This window comes from Cimex lectularius, unplaced genomic scaffold (assembly GCF_000648675.2).
Source record: "Cimex lectularius strain Harlan isolate CLEC.00 unplaced genomic scaffold, Clec_2.1 scaffold9, whole genome shotgun sequence".
Lineage (NCBI taxonomy): Eukaryota > Metazoa > Arthropoda > Insecta > Hemiptera > Cimicidae > Cimex > Cimex lectularius.
This window is the reverse complement of record NW_019392733.1, coordinates 366,752-383,292: the sequence shown is the minus strand read 5'-3', so window position 1 is coordinate 383,292 and position 16,541 is coordinate 366,752. Positions and strand designations below refer to the sequence as shown.

Below are 16,541 nucleotides of genomic sequence, written 5' to 3'. Positions count from 1 at the left end.
TCCTTCCATTCACCTTCTTCCTTATATTCCGACCGTACCCGACAGACCGCTTCTTTCAGGACAGCCAGTGAACATCTTTCTCTGTACTATCCTTTTAGAGCCTCATGGGGTGGTGTATTTGGTCCATCTTTTATTAAACGTATAAAACTGTTCTCCCGACCCATCCCGACACATGCATTCACACTTTTGCGATGGTACTGCTATCCTATGCTCCAATTAAGCGCATCTTGATCTAATCTTGATGTGAATGATTATTATTGACATTATCATTAATTTTTATTTTTTATTATTATTATAATATTATTTTTTGCAATGTAAAATGTGTTGGCTTTTTGTGATAGGAAATACAGAAGAAGATTACAATTGTAATGCCAAATGGACAGCTGGTCGATCTGATCCATTATACCAAGGAAAGCTTTTTAAATATTTATTTATTGTCCATTTCAACATTAGAATTAGTTTCATTGTCCTGATAAAATAGATCTATTTCGAAACCTTCATGAAGGAACTAGTTTTTTCTTTTTTGAAATTCGCCTTAGCCCTGGTCTTTTATATAGGGTGGTCCAGCATAAACCGGCAAGAAAACATTGGGCTATGGTACATGCTAAATAGAGTAAAATGCGTTATTGCCCTGACCCGGCGAACGATAAAAATAAATAATAAAATAAAAAATAAATAATAACATTTCTTCTGTATGCATTATATTGGGTTGTCCGGAAAATAATGCAGGATTTTGGTATTAAACAAAAAAAAAGAAACTAGTTACTTTAAAGCAATGTTCTTTAATCAAAATAATTTCCCATACTCTCAATACATTTCTCCCAACGTGTTGGTAACTTATTAATTCCGTCTGAGTAGAATTCAGAATTTTTAGAATTGATAAAGTCAATAAATGCATTTTCCAGTTCCGTTTGATTTTTGAATATTATGTGTTGTAAGTAGTGGTCCAGGTGTCTAAAAAAATGGTAGTCAGTAGGCGAGAGGTCCGGAGAGTAGGGTGGGTGAGGCAAAGTTTCATAGCCAAGCTCCAATAATTTTTGTGACGTTACACGTGACACATGTGGTCGAGCGTTGTCATGCAACAAAATGGGCCCTTTCCGATTGACCAAAGAGGGCTTCATTACTGCCAATTTCTGATGCATGGTATTAATTTGGTTACAGTATGATTCAGCATTGATGGTTTCGCCAGGATTTAAGAAGCTGTAGTGTATTAAACCAAATGAAGCCCACCATACCGTAACCATTACCTTTTTTTGATGAGTTGGGGGCTTTGGAAAATGTATTGGAGCTTCTCCTTTGTCGAGCCACTGTCCAGAACGTCTAGTGTTATCGTAGAGAATCCACTTTTCGTCACATGTAACAATTCTGGCCAGAAATGGGTCATTTTTGTTTCGACAAAGAAGTGATGCACAAACATCAAAGCGCTGATTTTTTTGGCGATCGTTTAATGAGTGTGGAACCCAATTTTCGAGTTTTTTCACTTTTCCAATCGCCTTGAGGTGGTCAGCGACGGTCGTTTTACTGACTTTGAGTTGCTCTGCAAGTTCTCGAACAGTTGTTTTGGGGTTTTCTTCCACCACTGATCGCAGAACATCATCATTAAGAGAGGAAGGCCTTCCACGACCTTCTTCATCTTCAAGGCTGAAATCTCCCTCCCGAAATTTTTTAAACCACCTTTGCACAGTGCACTCATTAACACAACCCTCGCCCCAGACTTGGTTAATGTTTCTAGCCGTTTGGGCTCCGCTTCGGCCGAGTTTAAACTCGTAAAAGAAAATCGTACGAAATTCTCGCTTTGACATTATAAGGATGACTGAATTATTTCCAAGTAGCGGAATGCTACAGAGGTAAACAAACAATATCATTTGGAAGAGGATTAATAAGTGTTGACATTCATACAAATGAGTAATCCTGTAAACGTAAACAGAATATTTTATATAGATTTTTTTTAATGAAAACTTAAAATCCTGCATTATTTTCCGGACAACCCAATATTTACACATTTGAACCACTTTTTTTTAATATTCCAGGTTGATTTTACCGTTGAAGGTTTTACGTTTTTGAAACTCCGAGTGCACCATGAAAAGTTTATTAAATAAAGAAGTTTTTATGATGTTTGACACCCCTACACATATATTTGTGAAATACAGGTATTTTTGGAAATTTATCAAACGTTTCTCCTTTTTTAAACTTTTTCATTTTGCGTTGAATTAATAAATATACATCGGCGTTTGATAAGATTAAATATAGCTCCTTCTCATAGAAAATCTAATGCAGAATTCAAAAATGTAGTTAAAAATTGAAACATCTAGATCGTGAAAAAAATGCCAATTTATGGCTTAAGGTAGGAATTTTTTGATAAAACCACGTAAAAGTTCATAATTTCCGATCGGATTGAGATAAACGGTTCGGTTGGGTACATTTTCCTCTATTTAGGATAAACCAATATTTTCTTTCGGGTTTATGCTGGACCACTCTGTATATATGTATGTAATTATAAACTGTATGAGAGGGTTTTTAGTGTTCCTATTTATACTTATTTTTCAGAATAAGTTTCTATATTGTTTTGGGCGTTTTCCATCTGATAAGATATAGTATCAACTTCCCGTTTATGGCGGTTGGCGCTAGGTCAGTTACTATCATTTTTATTCCGAGTTAAGAAGATGAATACTTACTTATTGTTTAATCTTAATTATCAATAAACCTTTGAGATTGAAGATACCCAGTGAAAAACGAATATTGCCGTTCAGTGGAATGGAGTATGGCTCCGGTGGATCTCAACTATTTGAAATATGGTGCATGTACGTGTTCTTCTCTGGGTCGCAGCACAGATTTTTTCCGACTGGAATAATCGTGTCCTTATTTGTTCCCGTGTTTGAATATGGCATGTAACTTGAATCTTTAAAACAGCTGAGCGTACCTGCGAGGAAGAAAAGTAAGGGAAGATGTTCTGATTCTACGAGGCTCGACCGATGTGTTTGCATGATCAATTTTTTATGAGAAAAATTTTACCATCGTTTTCTTTACATATTTCATTTATTAAATAATTCAACATTTCCATCAACAGTATGAAATATACTTTTGCTTTTAGCTAATCTTTATGGTAAAATATAATTTAAATTAATTATTCTTTTTATCTAAGGCCTTGGTTGAGATAAAAACGTTATTTTCATGACCGGGATTCGAACGCAACCAAGACATTAGATAAAAGTTTAATTAAAGTAAACCATTAATACGGTCAATTATGACAACTAAATACATAAATAGATTAGTAACATATAATGTATTTGGCCCAAACTGTATACGCATTATTGTATTTTCGCTGAAATGCAGAAATTAAAATAATTTATTTTACATTGATTGATTATAATAGCCAATAAAAAAATTACTGGATTATTTACAAACAAATAAGATTATACTCATTGTGAACGAAAAGCAGTTTTAATCCATCCACTTTTAGCAAACACATACAATCTGTGATTGTTGGTTGCATTAACAAGTATTCGGAGAGGATTAGTGGATTCGAGGTGTTTTAAATAAAAATTCTACATATTCCAGTGATTCTATGATATTTTCATAATAGGTTTTAAATCTCTGACATATTCTCAGTGAAAATGTTGACAGTTTATACAGGTGTCCTATGTACAGACTTGAATAATTCAAGGGATTATTGTAAATGCCAAATTGATCTAAAACATCCCTATTGTCCATAGTCAGATTTGTCAATACACAGGGTATACCATGAACTGACTTAATTACTTCAGGAAGTAATTTTACATGCCAAATGGGCAAAGTCCCCATTGTCTATCGTCTGATTCTCAATTTTATTCGAGATATTTCACTTTTCTTGTTACTTCATGTTTTCATAAATTTTTCTCATATATGCCCGTATCTCATAAAACATTAGACATACTCTAAATGTGATCATACGTCTACTACGTGGTCGCTCCCACCGCACTGTAGCATGTGCATGACAGAATTGTACGGGATTAGCACCTGCTAGGGTAATTTGAGACGATGGTGGATTTTCCTACCTAGTCTGCACCGAATACCTCAGCGTGGTTAGATTCTCCGTCGACTCTATCGCTGTGCTCCTGTTGCTCACGAACTGGAGCGTCTCCGCCAAACGGTGGTTGTGTCCGGGTACCCGTACTCATAGGACTGGAGGGTAACGAAAAGGAGGAGGTGGCGGCTAAGTCGGGACGTCCCAACCCATAGCCGCTGCGATTCGCCTGCTGAAGCTAAAAATGCAATCAAACACATGATTAAAAGAAGGTGGTAGAAATATCCCGGGTTAGCAGAGAAGATCTTACGTCTCAAGAGAGCTTTCGATGAGGGTCATCCTTACCCAATTAAGTTAAGGCCATGACCGGCTGACACACGGACACTTGGGCCAAAGCTAGAGTATATGTTGCATGTAGCGGCATGTAGCGAACGGTTGCTGGATGTGCCCCACTTAATTGAAGTGTGCAATTATTTGACTCCATATACAGAGCATGCAGGAATGGCACCGGATTTGGGAACTATGCTTCAGCACGGCAGCGGGTATTTAGGTAATGGACCTATTTGTTGACAGCACCTTCCCTCCGGAGCCCAACTCCATGGCTGGACTTTTAAGACCGACATCTGCATCCAGACTGCCAACAATCGTGTGGTTGATTTTCCAGGCAGTTTATTGTAAATTGTACAAGTTGGAATTGGAATGTACTGCGAGAAGTGATAGGCTCAGCCCTACACATGTTTATAAATACGTGAATATAATTAATATATACGCGTATATATAAACATATATACGTCGTATACATAAATGCAATACAAGATAGACCTCAAAATTCCACAATGATAGTCATTAATGTGTCCTACAGGAACTAAATATATATAATATATATTATGAATTTAGACCCTCTGGTCTGAAAATCTGATTGTTAATTGATTTCTACATATTTCACTTTTTAGGTTACTTCAACTTTTCACAACGTTTTTTCATAAAACTGAATAATTAAAAAAGAATCTTTGCCACAAAATTAGAATAACAGAAACAATGGCTTTAAAAATTTAAGTTGAACGTTCGAAATGTCCACCTTCTTAACGTCATTTCCTTACCAATTCTAAATATTTAATTTAGTTTTTTTTAAGCTTTTGTTTTTTCTTTTTTCAATTTTGTATTAAAAAGTCACTTTGTATTTAGTTTATTTTTTATTTAAATTTTTTTTCAGATTCTTGATGACCGAACACAAAGCTGACGACAAAAATATACTTTGAAATTCATGAGTGTACAAGAAAGTTTTTGTTCTACAATTGCATATAAAAGATAACAAGAAAAATGAAGGAATTTACAGAATATACAGGGTGCCCCATGAAAAGATGTCCATATTCAGGGGGTTTTCCTACTTGTCAATTTGAACTAAAAGGCCCTTTTGCCAAAAGTCTCATTCCCAATTGTATTCAAAATATTTCACTTGTCTCGTTACTTCAAACTTTCACAATGTTTCTTCCATTAAGGCCGTAAAATGAAGTAACCAGAAAAAACTTTGATACAAAATGGAACATATAAAAAAAAGACGAAGCTTCTAAAATGAAATAAAATATTCAAAATGTCCGCCATCTTGGAAAATTCAAGCCTGACATTGTTTCCTGGAAGATTTTACTGGTCTAAAGCGTTCATACTTATTCTTTTCTCTTATATAAGTATAGGATTCCTAAACCCTTTCTGTAGGATCGTTCTTTGTTGTGACAGATACAGAATAAATCTCTATTTTCAGAGTTCCTCATAGTTAAATCTGGGGTTTGTTTTTTTCTAATGTTCAATTTTGTATGAAAAAGTCTTTTTGTTTTACCCAGTATAACTTTCATTATTTTTATATAAGAATTTTCAACATCTTAATCACTAATTTTTATGGAGATTTACAGAACAAAGAATATCTGATTTAAACATTAGACAATAAATAACTTTGGAAAATCGTAAACGTTTACATCTACCTGATTTTGAATTTTATTAGCACTAGGGTACAATAAAACAAACAAATATTCCTAAAGGAATTTTCACGCTTTGTGCATTGATATTACCACACCACACCAGGTGTAATATTTTATTAAAAAAAAGAAAACATGAAGTATCACGAAAAGCGAAATATATCGAATTCAGCTGAGAATCAGACCATAGACAATAGGTACGTTTTTGTCCCACTTGACATGTAGAATTACTTCCTGAAGTAATTGATTATGTTCATGGTGCACCACAGCAAACGTGTGACGTGGAACCGTTACAAACATCTTAAACTACAATTTATGAAACGTTACAGACCTCTTTTTCGACTTCTTGATAAACTTCAGGTTCAGACAAACATTCCAATATCTTCTTCATCCAAACAGACCAATCCCCAGACAATGCATGAATATTCCTTTTATTTTCTTTCTAACAAAGCCGTAGAGAACTCAATATTTCTTTTAACAAAGATGTAATGTCGTTATCGCCAGTTTCATACAAACTTCTCAAACACGATAAATCTTGGCTCTGTAAATACTGGCATATGTGGTGCTAACACAAAAGTTGCTTTACTAATAAGCCTTCGCTTTAGGTGTGTATGGCAATGTAAACTTAAAACAAGAAAACTCTAAGACCAGATTAATATTTTGGTGTGCATTTTCTATATTTTCAGATGGCTCGGCTGAATTTCTCTTGACCAATGACGCTATCAAAAAATCCAAATTTTTACCTTTTTTGGAGAAAAATTGTAAACATTATACAAACAATTAACCCAATTAATCTTTCCTTTAGTGAAGAAGGAAATTATTGGAAGTAACAACGAAACAAACGAAATGCGTTTTTTCAAACTTGTTGCCAGAGCATTGTCATTTGTTGACCAATTTAAAATCCGATTGGACCATTGTTTTCAGCGTAAAAAATCCGTTAAAATGATGTATCAGGATGGGTACGATAGCATTTGAAATTTTGATGTTGGACTGGACCTGAGGTACCCTGTATAATTTTTCTCCAAAAAAAGTAAAAATTTTTACTAGAAAAATCATTTTAAAAAATCTTCTAAAAAGTTGGAGTGGACCTGAGGTACCCTCTAAAATTTTCCTCCAAAAAAGTAAAAATTTTTACTAGAAAAATCCTTTAAAAAAATCTTATAAAAAGGACACCCTGTGGACTCTTTCTATACATACAATCGAATTTCGATAACTCGAACGTCAGGGGGAAATTTAAAAATTCGAGTTATCGAGTTTTTCGACTAATCCAAGTTCAAGGTAACTTAAGGTTATCAAGGTAATTCGGTTTATTGACGTAGGTTCGAGTAATAGAGTTATGACCATTAATTAAGGTTTTTAGTAGAGATGAAAAAAAGTTAATGGCACGAGAGGGATTCGAGCCCACGACCTTTGGCTAGATACGCCGCTGCTCTACCACCTGAGCTATCGTGACCTCGATCCACTCGGACATCAACCCCCCCCCCATCTCAACCCCACCTTATGAGTTTTCCCTCCTTGTCCGAGTGGATCGAGGTCACGATAGCTCAGGTGGTAGAGCAGCGGCGTATCTAGCCGAAGGTCGTGGGTTCGAATCCCTCTCGTGCCATTAACTTTTTTTCATCTCAACTAAAAACCTTAATTAATGGTCATGTATTAATTGGTCAAACGGACTACGAAAGTAGTGAATTATCGAGTTATTTTTTTTAGTGAGGACTTCCCAAAGGCTAAGGAAAAGAAGAAAAAGCCGTAAGTCCCCGATTTTACAGCATTAATGGCATTTAGAAATGTAAACTAGCCTAGGGAGACGTCAAACTTTTTAGATTTATAATTTTAGATAAGTTACAATTAATTAAGGTTTTCAGTTGAGATAAAAAAGTCAATGGCACGAGCGGGATTTGAACCCACGATCTTCGGCTAGATACGCCGCTGCTTTACCACTTGAGCTATCGTGACCTCGATCCACTCGGACACCAACTCCCCATCTCAACCCCACCTTTTTTTTAATTTTCCCTCCTTTTTGCCATTTTTGGTCAAGCGGACCACGAAACTAGTGAATTTTAGATAAGTACTAGAAGTTAGAGAAGATAGAGAATAATATACTTATCTACTTATACTAGATAAGTATAAGTAGATAGAGGCCCAATATTAATAAGGGGCACAAACACTCTTACCCGTAAAACCTCTCGTTGATTTACCCAATAAAAAAAGGTGTTTTATGAGTTTGAAAACATCTGGGGTAGCTAAACAGAAGATGACATCGGCAAAGAAGATGCAATTTCACCCTTTGGCAGGCTTGCGTATCTCCATGGCGTAGACTACTAGAGGAAAAAAACGTTTTAAGGCTTAACGATATCAAAGCTGCTCGGAAAACCTTGGACTTTCTTATATTAACAAAGTTTGCTCAGAGCAACTCCCTCGAAAGATAACACCATGATTATTTACGATTTAAACACTTGAAAGATGAAAGTGTTTCTTAAAATCAACCAAAATTCTTCACAACACTCGCGCCAAAATTGTGTATTTAAATGAATTATGAATCCCTTTTAGGTCAGTTCTGCTTTTATGATAAAGACGTAGGTTTAACGCTGTAATTAATTATGAATTTGGGAAAATAACTTTGCGAGACCGCTTACAGTTCACTAACCCGAAAACCCGAAAGCTGGAAATATGGCAACATGCGAGAAAATTCATGCATTTTACAAGAGCTCAGCAACCTAAAACATAAAATTTACGACCTGAAAGAATGTGAATTCTCATTGAAAAAACTAACTTTGTTTATATTTATTTTTTCAGATTTCAACTGTGCTTGATGCAAGCCTAACTAGCACTAACTCTACAATAATCCCATTTTTGATTCTAAGCGATAAAAAAAACCAAACAGTCTAAGTAATTATCACCTGTTCTTGGTTTTTAAATGGGCTTAAAAGAAAACGATATTTTTAAATATTATTTTTGACAGTGTAAGACATTAACCATCTCTTATTAACTATAGGACTTTATTTGGCCGTAAAATTATTTCATTTTTGTAAACTGTATTTTCTTATAGTTCACGCATCTTCTGATAGCAGTAGACTGGTAAAAGTACTATAGTAATCTGTGATAAGTTTTTATTTTATTGTTTTCATTATTTATTTATTTTTTAATTTTAGGGCCGGCAGAGTATATTGTTCACCTCTAACTTAGCTTTTCTTTTTTCGTCTTTCTCGCGTATCATACTAATTTCTTTCCTCAACCGGTACTCAATCGGGTAACCGACCCTATCTTGTTTTATTTTATCCTCTCTGTATAACCCATGTACACATAAAACAGAAACAAGACAAAATAATGATAGTCTGATTAGCATTCGTACTACCTTAAAGTATTTAAAATTATTAGGGGTAATGGGAGATAATCTGTTTACGTTAATAACCAAAATTGAAACTCACTTTTCGAGAGTACTCGATATTCCTTTGAGCTATTGGGGAAGTACCCTCGATTCATTATAATAAATTATATCCAAATCAAAATTCATACAAGCTACTCTAGAGTACTCAATATTTCTTGGGTTTATTGAGGAAGAATCCCTCCATTCACGCTAATAATTTACGTTCCCCCGTACCATACGGTATTTACCCTGCCCCAGAGTACTCGACATTCATCAGATAAATTGGACATAATGCCCACGTTCATGATAATTAATTACGTGTGGTGATTAGTGACCGTTAATCGATATTTATTTAGAAATCGTGAGATGCGGTCTGGTGTGATGTAGGTTTCAGAAAAACATTTTCTTTATCGTGCCAACGTTTCGATCTTTATTGAGATCATCTTCAGGGCCTGGGATTTACAAACATTGTTTACATTTAACAAATACATTTAGGATGTGGAAAAGTGTCTTTTCTATACCGACTTCCTTCCCCACCCCTTCAAAATCCAACATATATAAACATGAAACAGCAAAATCTCGCTGGCACTCTCAACACGACACGCAAGAATGGCACAATTACACAGAAGACAAACACTTTGAGTGAATAGAAATACTTTGATTGAATATAGAATATATTTTGCATTGTATAAATTCACTTTTCCACATCCTAAATGTATTTGTTAAATGTAAACAATGTTTGTAAATCCCAGGCCCTGAAGATGATCTCAATAAAGATCGAAACGTTGGCATGATAAAGAAAATGTTTTTCTGAAACCTACATCACACCAGACCGCATCTCACGATTTCTAAATAAATAATTAATTACATTCACACCACAATTCATAGAAACTAATCATATTTGACATTCATAGGGTTAATTGAGGATAAAAGCCCTTCCACTTGTAGAGGGGAGGATGCACTTCAATTTTCCAGAGCCACGGCCTCCTGGTCCATACTCGATCGAAAGTTTGGTCGATAAAGAGAAGCTCACTAGTGACACCTAAATCCAAAATGACGGCGGATGTTAATATGATAGGATTCAAGTATGGGGTGTATTTGTTTACAAAGGAGTTTTTCAAGTAGTTTATCAAGAATTGGCAGTAAACTGATATGACGGAAGAAGTAGTACAGAAAATATGGCTTTTTTAGATGTTTTCGAAGGATGGGGAGGGATAATGAAATGAAATCCAAATTCTGTCCGGAGGGGTAGTTTTTTAATGCATAGTTTATTTCAGAACGTGAAAACTTTTTGGGAGGACTGATAGGGGTAGCGGAATGTGAATTTCTCGTAAGGCTTTTTCAAGCTGGCAGTCTGCTATCCAAGGACAACGGGTACTTAAGACAGCTAATCAATTTTAGGATTGGTATTTACCTGTATGAAAGGGTACAAGACGGAAAAAGATCTATTTTTTAGTTAAAGAGTGTAATTGTTATTCAGTGCTAGGATAATGATGTGAGTTTAATGATCATAAGATAAAGGAGGAAATTGGACTGCCATTACGATTCACCTGTCATTCCGTTTTAACAAGCTGGAAATCCTGGAAGCTCTGAAATCACTTCCTTTGTCGAAAATCTTGTGATCCGTCTAACTACGCCATCATGGTTCATAGGAGAGAAATTTTAAACACGCCCAATACTGATTTCAGAGGGTTTCATTTCGACTAGCAAAGACTTATCAAAGTGGGAAAATATCGATGAAATAAACAAAAAATAAATTTTAGGGATTTCAAAAATGAAATATAAAAAAACCTTTTACTTTAAAAAGGGAGGAATTTCAAGATATAAATCCAAAATAGACCAGTGTGATTAAAACATATCCGACCACTTTGTTAATTGATCACAAATTATCAATGATTCTTTTGATGTGTGGATGCTGACACTAATTGAACTCTCACTCCATTCGGTTTCGATTTTTCCTGCCTTCTTCTCCCATTACATTATACCTCGTTATTTACGTACGTGTATTTCCTGCATTAATTACTTTCAGCCCGCGGAAAAAAAACACGCGGTTCGTTAACCAAGATGATTCACAAAGACTGACGATATTTTCCCCGAATTTTTAAATTATCAATGCAAAAAGATTACAAATTTGTATGAAGTGAATTTGGTACCAAAGATACTTTTTTGTTTTCTTTATATTACATTCATTATTTTTAATCGAAGTTTCAAAATGTTGTATAATTTTTTGAACCGTTTGTAACGAAAAATAAATTTTTTCGCCATTAAACATTAATTTCACATTGGAGATAACTGACCTATGAGAAATTATATACATGTGTTTAAAGTTCATTAATTCAAGCAGATTTTCTGTAACCACCATATCTATTAGTACTTACAAGGTCATAAAATCTGGCTTAAACCTAAAACAAGAACTTTAGAAAAATCGTCAAAATTTATGTTATAACTAATTTTGTAATTTGTTTGCCTAACATTACAATAAAAAACTAATGAATATTATATGAACTTCTATGCACTTTCCGTTGATTTAATGGAATTTACAGTAGGATTAATAATTTATCAGATACGAAAGCTTTATGAGAAAAAGTCGTGATAGGTTGAAGAGAACACGAAAAATGAACTATTTTGATAAAATTGAGAACAAATATGGAGAATAGACACTTTTTATGCCCATTTGACGTATAGAATAATTTTATGATATATTGATCTCGGTTCACAGGACACACCGTTTATACGTACCACTGCTCACACATAATATTGCATCCACGACTATTCAGATTTTGGCTGCATTCTCACAAGGGAGGATCCATGGTCCAATTATGTTTACAATTTATACTGATTGAATCCTATCCAAGAAAACTAAAATATTCAACACACGTTGAGTTTATCATAGACTGGTGCAAAAATTGGAGGACAAGAGTGAAAAATATACCAAATGAATATTTACATTGAAAAAACTTCTTGCTGCCTAGTGCAATATGTATATTGCATTTGTAAATGATACAAGTTAATTAATTTAAAAACCGTTTTGTAGATGTATGTGTTAATAAATTTTAATATTATATTTTTACATGTAGTTAATTTTATTCAAATTTTAAAAAAATAGATAAAACTATTGTGAAATAAAGTGATCTATACAAAATTATATGTTTTGGTAGAAAAAACATACTTACAGTAATGATGATGCAAATATATACATACCTGAAAAAAAGAAATGAAACATTAGTTGTATATAAAATAAATAAATTACTTTGTACATCTGTAAATAAATTACTTATTTATTACTTATATAAAAAATATTTCCTTCACTACATTAGTGTAGCAGGTACATATTGTATTTTAGTGTCTATAGAATATAATAAATTTAAAAGAAAAAATATAAAAAAACAACTAATAGCCGAAAATTTAGCCTATCACACTCACGGCTCGTAGACCCCTGCCTTGGGTTCAAGAGTCGCCCACAACCTTGAAATATCTGATCCATCCTCATCCCCCCAAAAACTAATATTCGTAGAATATATACGTACTCTACCAACAATTACAATTGGAATGCTGTAATGTTTACAGATGAGCCGCGTTTCTGTCATCAGAAAACATAACAGCACTCTAATCGTCCTTCTGTTCTAGGCGCTCCCTGCACCATATTCCTCTGAGTTGCTGGGGGCGGGATGTTAGTGCAGGTATACGGTGAGGTGCATACGATGTGAGGCAAACTTCCAACAAACTATTACGAATCGTTTGTGTGGATAAAGGGCTTGCCAAAACATTTTGTACTTCATTTAGTATTTGACGGGCACTATGGAAAGGGTTCCGTCCTGCGGAAATGACAATATTTCTGTCCTCCTTAAGCCGGGAAAACACTTACCCGAAGCAACGCCATGCGACGCTACCGGACGCAAATCCAAAGTTCATTTTTCCGTAAGATTGTATTATCCCTTGCACATCTGCCCAATGCTATGTTACGCTACCCTACTCTACGCTCTGGGATCCCCACTGTCCAGATTTTCGCATCGAGTACAGTCGAAGACAAAAGAACCGGACACTCATACTTTTATTCAAACTACATGTATTATTGCCGTTATATTAATTACAACATACTTATTTTAATAAAAACCAAATTAACTTAGATCAAAAATTCATTAGTTTTTATTTAAAAATAATAATTTTAATGGTTTGGTAAAAAATTGATCAAAACACCGGAATAACATTTTTTGATGTAATGAATTTCACTAACACAGTTTTGCTCATACAATTTAACTAACAATTTATTTCATGGTTTTGCTCATACACCATTTTCGTCGATTAGCGTCAAAACAGGACACCCATATTTTTTATAGTTTATTTCAAACTATGTATATGTAATTTTGTCGTTATATTAATTATGACATTATTATTTTAATATAACCCAAAATAAACGAGATCAAAAATTCATCAGCTTTTATAAAAATTATTTCATTATGATGGTTAGGCAGAAAGTTTCACAAAACACCGGAATAACTTTATTTAAAACTATTAAATTTAACTCATAATTTATTACATGGTTTTGCTCAAAATAATACATTAATGTGTGGTGATGATGGTTTTGTTGAAATGCAGACAACACAAGGTATTTCCTACTCACATCCAAACTATTTTAAATTCCCAAATGCCACTAACACAACCGAACACCAGAATTAACGACCTACATAAAGCCACAATACATTTCAAAAGAAACATTTTAAACATAGAAATCACCACGAGCATCAAAAACATTAAGATATTAACACAAAAATAACACCAATTAAAACTCAGTGCCGCCAACATAATACCTACAGACATTTTAAAAAAAATGTACACACATCAAAAAGATGCATACCATGTCCACTTTGACCAAATTAAAAACAAATACATCAAAAAATTGAACAAAGTAATCAACAAACCACCACCTGTTACCACAAACAAAACAACAAAAAAAGGCGTTCTCAACACGATACGCAAGAATGGCACACTTACGCAGAAAACAAACACTTTGAGCCCTGAAGATGATCTCAATAAAGATCGAAACGTTGGCACGATAAAGAAAATGTTTTTCTGAAACTTACATCACCAAACCGCATCTCACGATTTCTGAACAATACTGCATTAAGAACAAAAGTGGCGTTGCGATTGTGATAGTGATTTGTGATACACGCTGTGTGACTGTACGTGGCGTGCGCTTGACGTCGCATAGATGTGCATACCCTACCAAAACGTGGGAAGGCGTCAGTTAGCATCCGATAGCGTCGATAGCGTTGCTTCGGGTGTGTCCCCGGCTTTACCGTCGTAATGCGATGAGAGCCACTACCAGGCACTTCCATTCTCTCGGAATCGGGCTAAAGCCCGGGAGGCCACGCTCTGAGAAACCCCAACTTCCTCTGCGATATCCACGTGCAAGTAACCTCGATGACTCATTCTCACAATAATATCACGAACCTCTGGATCAAGATGATGTCGGTCCATGGTTAAAAAGAACACAACTGGATTAAAATGGGAAAAAGTCGAAAAAAGGTGTTCGTTGACGAAATAAGTAATATTCATGTTTAATATTCTTAAATAAATCCGTTATGGAAAATGAGGATTAACAGTTTTTGGTTTGTATTTTCTATTTTGTTTTATCCAACTAACAAGAATAAATCGGTTAATTTAATTAAAATAAATAGAATAAGAATAAATTACAAATATCCCTATTCATTTTTGCGCAGTTTATATATTTTGTTTAAACAAAAAGGCTGAGGGTGTTGCTAAATTTAGTGCATGTGCACAGCGGACGTTTTTCAAACTCATAACATGTTTAAGTCGATCCGTTGTCAATGAGTAAAGTGGAAGCGACAACTTGTTGATATTTCAAACAGCACGCAGAGATGCAGTCGTTCGGCGTGAATTTTCCAACATAACCCCTTTTGTAGGGATTGTTATCCACTACCCGTTTGAAGTGATTTTAAGGGGTTAGAAACTTAATTCTTTAAAAAAAAGCCATGAAGGAAGTCAAACAATAGGGCTGTAAGGAGATTTGAAAAGATGGATGTTCCAAATAATTTCAAACCGACGAGGACATTTTATATGAAGTGAAAATATTATGTTTTTATGGCCAAAAATATATTTTTTCTTATAACTAACATATGTACTTGCAATAATGATGTTGTTATTTGATTGAAATGTAAAAATTAATCTACCTAATAAAACCTATGCCAGAAAGAAGGTTTTCCTCAATTTGTTAGAAACGTAGTAACTGATCAGTAATGAAGAGGAAGCGGCAGAGAATAAAAGTAAGAGAAAAAGAGAGAGAGCGAGAAAGTGCAATAGTGAGAGGGAGAGAGAGAGAGACAGATAGAGAGATAGAAAGACAGAGATAGATAGATAGATAGATGGATAGATAGATAGATAGTTAGATAGATAGATAGATAGAGAGAGAGAGAGAGAGTGAGACAGAGCGGAAGAAATAAAAAAGAGCGAGAAAGAGAGAGCGATAATATTGTTTAGCAATATTTATACAAAACTCCGAAAACTGTGGTACCAAACTGAGATGCCAGTTAAACCTAAATATATGTACGTAATCAATCATAAACTTCTCCCATTCCACTAACATTCTTTCCCTCTGAAATCATTTTTTTCGACGTTAAACTACTTTAATAAATTTTGCTTTGTTTACGTTGCACACTTTATAATTTAATGAACAGAAGAAAAATAGGGAATAAGTAATAGATCTGTTTTTAGAAACAACTATTGTATATTGCATCTACACAGGGAAAATGTAATAAAAATCAATTAAAAACTCTTGTTTCAATGGCGATGTAATAACCTAAATTAAGCCAAACACGTATGCAATTTAATGACCAGAAATAAAAATAGGTAATAAATAATAAGTCTGTTCTTTAGTAACTACTATTGTATATTGCATATAGTACTTTTTTTTCTTGAGGTTTAATGTTAAAATGAGTCGGCCTATGCACGAGCATTGGCCTATTGATCAATACACATTATTATCATAGCTCTATGCTACGTCAAGCTTAAGGCTTTTTCAGATTTTCAAGCTTTATAAGACTACGTTGAGTATCCTTCAGACCTTTTCCTCCCCAGTAGCCTCTAATCTCATCCTGCATTGGTCTGACGACATTGTCCGCTGGTTTTTTTCTCCCTGGGAATATTAGCACATGCATGTTTCTGCTGCTCTGAGTCTAGATATACT

The 16,541-nt window shown here is 34.4% G+C and overlaps 1 protein-coding gene across 2 annotated transcripts in view; it reads right to left on the bottom strand.

The window, feature by feature from the left end:
- LOC106665399 overlaps positions 1-16,541 on the bottom strand; it is a 621,066-nt gene that overhangs the window by 371,397 nt on the left and 233,128 nt on the right. The window lies entirely within an intron of this gene.